Source organism: Octodon degus, unplaced genomic scaffold, assembly GCF_000260255.1.
Source record: "Octodon degus isolate 3935 unplaced genomic scaffold, OctDeg1.0 scaffold00015, whole genome shotgun sequence".
In the NCBI taxonomy this organism is placed as follows: domain Eukaryota; kingdom Metazoa; phylum Chordata; class Mammalia; order Rodentia; family Octodontidae; genus Octodon; species Octodon degus.
Window position 1 is genome coordinate 4,816,178 of NW_004524591.1, and position 7,955 is coordinate 4,824,132.

A 7,955-nucleotide genomic window follows, 5' to 3' on the forward strand; every position below is an offset into this window, starting at 1 on the left:
CTCTCTCTCTCTCTCTCTCTCTCTCTCTCTCAAATAAAGAAAAAAAAAAGAAATATAGGTACTTTCTTTGTGTTACAGTCATTAAAAAATTATCCATTCATTTACTTTATCAGCTTAAGATGCTGGACTGAGCAATGAGCCATTAGTAACAACTAAGCCTGCCTATGAATGGTTTCACATGGCAGATTTTACAAGTATTTGGAGGCCACAATAAATGCGGGCATTTTACTTTAGGCGCCACCTAAAGTTGTAAATAGTTTACACTAAATTCATTCTCACCATTACATACAAAATGCACAGAAGGTTATCAAGAATAGAGGCAAGGTGAATACTCAGAAATATACAACATAGTTCTGCCAAGATATTATAATTTTTTAAAATGTATTTGGTATAGGGTCTCACTACGCATCTTGAACTAGTAGTGATCATCCTGTTTCAGCCTTCGCAAAGGTAGGATGACAGACGTGCACCACCATGCCCAGACTGGATGCTGGCTCAGCACACTGGGGGGTGGGGCACGGGGCTGTCGTGGCTTGTGGTGCTGAGGATCAAATCCTGGTCCCTGAGCTTGCCTAAGCAGGCGCTTAGTCCGCTGAGCTGCCTCACCAGCCTGATTATGTCTTAAAATAGAAAAGCAACAATGGAAGTGAGAAACATATCTTAGGGTAGAAGCATCGTAAGTCATTAATTGAACAGATGTGCAAAGCAAAGGAGAAGACTAAAGGAAGATGATTCTTAGATTTATGGGATGAGTAAAAGTATCGATAATGCACATTTATTGAGATGTAAAATTGTGAAGTGAGGCCAACGAGATGAGGAGAAGCTGTCAAGCACTCACTACTGGACATAAAACTCTGTGATGTGTCTAACCTAGCCGGGAGAAGATCCTAGGAAGGGTAGGATGTGTGTGTCTACTGCTGAATGCGGAAGTCTTTCCTGGGGATGACTACATGAAAGTGAGCCACTGTGTTTAAAGTAACAAAATGAGTAGCGGCCATCAGAGAAAAAAAGGATACTGCTCATTCAAGCCTCAAGGATTCTAATCAATATACAGAATCCACAGAACTGAAGATGTGATACATGGTGTAGCATCTTTGATAAAGACATGGGCTGCAGATTCAGACTGTGGGGATATAAATCCCATCTTTTCTCCATTGAGGTCTGGGACCTTAGACAAATGACTTAACTTTCCAATTCTTCTGTTTTTCTCATTGAAAATGTGACTTATAGTAGTACATACTATGAGTTTGTTATGAAGTTATTACGAGTGTTAATATGCCTGACAAAAATAAAGAATGGAGCTAGAATAAGTGGACAAATAAATCCCTCTGCTTTCTTCCCCCTAGCGATGCTGGTAGGATACAGGTAGGGTACTAGCATCCTCACTAATCATCCTTTCTCCAGTTCATTTCCAGTACTAAATTATACCATGAACAGGGACCTGCTACACTGATGGTGGAGCAGGTGGCCCAGTTCACGGGCATGCACTCTTCCTTATCAATAACATTGGTGTCTTTGATTAACTATGTGACAACTCTGATCACACAATGATATTTCTATGCTGAAAAACACAAAACTCTGAACCCATGAAATTAAATAGAAAAGATCCTTTGAGATGCTAGATTAAAGGCCATCTACATTCATTAAGAATATACTCATCACAAAGGAAAGAGTAAGATAAAACTTTTAAGTCATAATTTAAAATTATAACTACTGATACATATGGATACGCTTTCTTAGCATTTAATTTCTCTGTATGGAATGCCTATTTCTTTAGGCAAAATAGATTGAAAAGCCAGTCAGCAAAAAGATGACCATAAAAATAATAGATGTAATCCTTCTAAATAAATGCAATATTTTTATTAATTTTGCTGGTATAATATAGAGGTACACAATCATCACATTCATCATAGGGAATTTGTACCTGCACATTTTGGATTTTGGTTCCTCTTTTATTCTTGAGATGTAGTTTCCACTATGACCAGATTTTCTCTTTGGAGTCGCAGTTCATGGTTAACTCCCTCCCTTGTTTCAAGCAAAACAAAAATCATATTCATTTTTGACTCCTCTTTTTCTCAAATTCCTTATTTAACCTCTCAGCAAAAGTTGTCTCTTCTACTTTCATAACACCTTCAGATCTCAACCCTGCCCGAGTTCTCTAGAGTGTCACCTTAGGGTAGTGGCTTTTCTTACCTGCCTCCTATCTGGTCCTGGTTCTGTCTTCCATAACCTTTTTCATCCATCCTCAACTCTACATCTAAGTGATCTTAAACCATGTCAGTTCATATAGTCCTTCTTCTCAACTTCTACAGCACACTCTCCTCTCACCTGAAGTAGATGCCATGATATTCACGTTATCCTAAAATTTCTTGAGTGGTTGGAACCTATTACGTCTGAACACATAGTTTATCATCTTTGCTCTGGCTTACGCTCAGACACACACCACCTCAGGCAAGAGCTTATTCTACTGAGCCATCTCCCCAGCCCCAAAACTTTTTTTTTTCTTTCTGTATTTTAGAGAAGGGCCTACAGGGTGTTCAGGGTCTCATTACTAGATCGGACTTGTAGTGACACTCCTGTTTACAGCTCCCAAGTGCTGGGATTACAGGCATGCACTGCCACACCCACTCTCAATCACCATCTCAGTGCATCCCCAGGGTGGGGCCAGCACAGCAGACCTGGGGATTGAACTCCCAACCCCTGAGCCTGCTTGTAGGTGCTTCAGTCCACTGAGCTATTTGGCCGGCCTACTCAGTCTACTTTTTGCCTGCACCTTTCCAAGAATCCACATGGACTTTGACATCCCCTCAGATCCTTACCAAAATGCCAGTAGAATTTCCTTGGGACTGGTTTTGGTAGTAATTTTTTTTCTAATTTGCCTCCTATACCTATGAGTTATTGTCTTCCCTGGTAGCTACGATTAACTAAAATCAGATTGGATAGATAGATGGAGAAATAGTTAAACAGATAGATCTACCTTAGTTCATGAATTATTCATTTTTTCCACAATTCTGATTACAAACTGAATTGGAAGAAACCTGAATCAAATTTGCCCATAAGATTAACATTGAACCTAACTACTGAATTTGATTTAGTTCTTGCTCAATTTGTAACCAGGATCAAGGAAATAATTAAATGAACCAAGGGACCACTATATATGGTTGTATATAAATAATTATCTGAGTTATTGTCTCTACCCTCCCCAACTATGAATGATAGAAACTTGAGTAGTTCTGTGATCCCTTCCATGGCTGTGGAGAATCTCCTGCTCTATAAAGTTCTCTTTTCTGGAGTAAGTCAGATCTGTGACTTCCATCTTGCCTACAAAATGTGGCAAATATTACACGTTATTAAAGTCCTGAGATCACTTAAGAAAACTGAAGATTATCCTGGATGACGTTGGTTTTATCGGATGTTAAACAAGTGTAAAAGGGCTGGATCCACCCCTGAAGCAACAGTTTCTCTGGATATGCTGTGGAAGCCACACAGGTGAGGAGCTGCGTGTACTCTCTGGGCCTTGGGGAGGGGATTCCAGGAGACAGCCTAGGAGGTGCCCACCAGTCAAAGCCAACAAAAAGCCGGGCTCTAAGTTACACAGCTGCAAGGAAATACATTCTGTCAACAACCTAAAATTTGGGAAACGGACTTTTCCTTTGTTCAACCTCCAGATGGGCATTCAGGCTGGCCAATATCTTCAATAAAGCCTTTCAAGACCAGGAGCAGAGTATAGAGCTAGCCTGGCCTGACAACCCAACCCACTGAAACTATTACATAAAATACGTGTGTTGCTTTAAGCCACTAAGTTTGTTGTAAAACATGAAAATACTGATTAAAGTCTAAGCTCCACAAAGAGAATACTTTCACTGTGGTTTGTGTGGAACACATATTTTAAAAGCATTCAATCAACACTTCTCTCTGCCTTTGAAAGCACTGGGCAAGGAGGTTCTCTCATATGTGGGCACTTGGTTCTCGTCATAGGAACCGTGCTCGGGCTGTCATTACTCAGTTCATTTCGCCACTTCGGCAGTCTCCGTGCCTGAGCTGCTCAATGTATTCTCTCGCTGCCCCTCCCACTTGTTCAGACTCTCTGCCTCTTATCTATACCTTCAGCAGACACAAGCTGGCTTACAGTACTGGAGGTGTATGCTCCTGCTTCCCTGATTCAAACTATAAACCTCTAACCAGATTTTACAAGCTTTCTGAGGCCTAACTTTAAAGTCAACACATACTCCTTTGGAATCAGTTCACATTATTTGACTCTTATAGGCAGGTTTAGGTTTTTGTTTTGTGTAATGCCTTAAAATGTGATTGTAAACATGTGTGTGTGTTTGTGTCATCTGTGTGTGAAGATCAGAAAATGGGATCACTAGCATTATTTACTTCTTGCTTCTCTTATCATGCTAGATTCTACTGATTATATTTTCTTTACTCTTTTGACCCCCCATCAACCAAAGACTTTGCATTCCTTTTGTTAAGGGAACTAATCAGAGAAGTAATTGCTAGTTTAATTAACTTACATAAGGGCACCCAAGCAACTACGTGCCAGACAGGATCGATGCATAGGATTGTGTCACTCCAATGCATGGAGGACTGCTCAGGATATAACATCACAAACTATCTCCTTAATTAAGCTACCTCCTCAATTAAATAAAAACTTACATGGTGTGAAATGCACATAAGTGTAAAAATATGTTTAAACAAGTATTTTCACATTATGTTTCACACCTATACAGACGCTCTCTGACGCACAATGGCAAGACATAGATTCATGATCACCTGCAAATGGCATAAGTCACGAATACATTAATACACCTAACCTAGTGATTATCATGGCTCAGAAACAGCATAGAGCAGAATGCTGGCTATTCACCTTTCTGGAGGGATGGCCGATTAGGGTTGTGACTTGTAGCTGCTGCCCAGCCTTTCGAGAGAGTACCATACCACATGTTCATAGATAAAAATTCAAAATTGAAAGTATAGTTTCTACTAAATATTTATCATTTTTACACCATTTATCTTATTTTTATGCATAAAATACAGAATCTACAGGGTCTCACCATACAAATTGGACTTGTAGTGATCCTGCTGTTTTTGGCCTTACGAGCGCTGGGATTACAGGCATGAGCCACCATGCCCAATCTCAATCACCATCTCAGCAAGCCTCAGGGGTGGGGCTGGCATGGCATGCCAAGGCTTGAACTCCAGTCCCTGCATCTGCCTAAGCAGGCACTTTAACATGCTGAGCTATCTGGCTGACCCTTTTGCATCATTTAAAAACTGAAAGTCTGTAAGTCAAACTATCATGAGTCTGGAATCATTTCTATAATGATCAAAAATAGTTATTAAACTTGAACCTTGCTTTTTCCTCTTTGCTATTAAATGGTCCTCAGCCTAGATTTTTTTTTTTTATTTATTTATTGCAGTACTGGGGATTGAATTGAGGACCCTGCACTTGCCAGGCATGTGCTTAGTCTACTGAGCTATCTCCCTGGCTCAAACCTGTTTTCTAATTTCAGTAAAAAAATAATTAAATGTCAAGGAAAGAGAGAGAGAAAGAGAAAGAGACACAGAGAGGGACAGCAAGAGATAGAGAGAAAGAATATGGAAGAGAGAGATGGCATTGTACTTGTAACTGGGAATTTACACCTGCTTCACTGTAGGACAATTACCATGCAAACCTATGAAGATTGAATGTATAACAGAGGCACAGAATAAAGAGTCTCCAGTCTTACTTTTAGATAATTAAAAAGAGTCACATTGATCCATCTTCATCTTGCCAATATATGCAACACTGATATATAAGAGAAAGGGACTATTTGCATCTCTGACACTGATTCTAGTGATAACTTCATAAAAATGATGAAAACAAGTCTTTGTGGACTAATCACTCTTTGTCAGGCAGCCCTAATTCAGAGGCCATTTATTAAATCTCTAATCTCCTTGTGAAGGGAAAAAATATTAAAATCCTGATAAACTGCAAAGATATACATAAGTTCTAAGATAAAAATGGTAAGAAAACACCATTCCCAAATATCTAATTAAGAATATAAGATTTGGTCAATGCTTGTAATTATTGCAGTGTTGAGCTTTAAATGACGTAGAAAAGAATAGACTCCTCATAGGCAAAGATGCCAGTCATCAAATACACAGGGATGGTTTATCCCATCACCAATTTATTAAAATCTGACCTGAGAAGACTTGCTTAGGACTCACCACAGGAAATTCAATAATGATTAATTACTACTTTTATTAGAACAGTAATGGCAAAATGAACAATGATATTAAAGCCTGAGGACTGGCCAGTCTTGTCTTATGATGACCTTCTCACAAGAGGTAACTCAGCGGTACAATGAGAACATCTTTAGTTTTTTGTCCACAAGCCTACAATGAATGACCTCTCACTAGGCTGGATCTCGGAGTGGCCCACCAACTCACAACACTACCACACTGTGGGCCAAGACTCTGATGGAGCAGATATGCACAAACCAACCTAAACTAGGCAGCAAATTATGTTGACATTGTTATTACACCATTTTTACAGAAGTTTTAGTGACAAACCACAGGCACTGTCTATTCTTGCAAGATTGGGCATGCAAGGGACAGGAAGAAGAGAAGCATTCTGGAAGAGTAGCTAAGCTCCTTTAAAACGTCTCCTCAATTTTTCTCCCTTCCTTGAAACATAGACCAAAGTAAGCCAGAAATAAATTATTAAAACTGCTGGTGTTTTCATAAATATTTTGAGATTAAATTAGTAAGACTTTTTTATTATAGCTGTTTACCATTTCCAAGCTACTTTTGCTAATATTTCTCATCTCAAACCCTTGAGGTAACTGAGTGTTGGTGTTATTACATGGAAAAACCTTTTCCTTCAGGCTAGAGACTCCCTGAGCTGCGGCCAGCTGCCTCACAATTAAGAAAGGCAGACTGAGCTGCTCACAGGTACAGGACCTTAGTAAGCCCTGCCTTGCCACTCCACCATCGCAGGAGCTTCACTGAGCTGCAGCCTGTCCCCCACCATCCAGGAAGGCAGCTGAGCTGCAACATGCACCCCAATATGGTTCCAGAAACCATACTGAGCTGATCCTCATCCCCCTGCCATCACTGCTGAGCACAGGTGAACAGTGGGAGCTTCAAAAATGTCAAAATGAAGGAGCAAAAGGCAGTCTCAGAACTTCAGCCCACCCAGAACAAGCCCAGGAGACAAGGACATAGAAGAACTTGGAAGTCACACAAATGCATTTCTGCAATGATAGCAACTGAAGTAAAGAAACAACTCTATCAGGCTAAGGAAAAAGTCAGATCAAAAGTAACGTTTCGAGTAAATAAAAAGACATGACATCATGGAAGAATTGCTTGGCACATCTAAAGGAGACATAGATAAAAAAATATAAGAGAATAGAAAACTGATGGGAATCATTGAATGAACAATACAGGAAAGAATTAGATAAAACAGATTCATAAAGGTATCCAAGAAATTAAGAATTCCATTGAAAGCTGGCAAAACCACTTAAGCGAAGCTGAAAATAGACTTTCAGACCATGAAGACAGCATCACAGCTAGTGAATGTGAAAAGAAAGGTGTCTTAAAATAAAAAGGAACAAGGAAATAACAACTTAACACATGCAAGATGATGAAAAATAAAACAATGTAAGACTGACAGCTGTCAATAAAACAGCAAGAATCAACACAAATGACATAAAAAGACTATTTGAAAAAGTAGTAACAGAAAATTAATCCAAGCATGGGAAAAGAATGTGACATATAGTTAATTGAGACAAAAAAACTCCAGATATCCATAACCAAAATAAAATTATTGCTTCAATTATTATTTTTCTTCGTTTTAATTTTTTGACTAATTTTGCCTGTTTATATCTGGTACTTAATTTGAAGACAACAATATGTAATATAATACTTATTGTTGGGGACAGGGAGATAGCTCAGTAGAATAAGTGCTT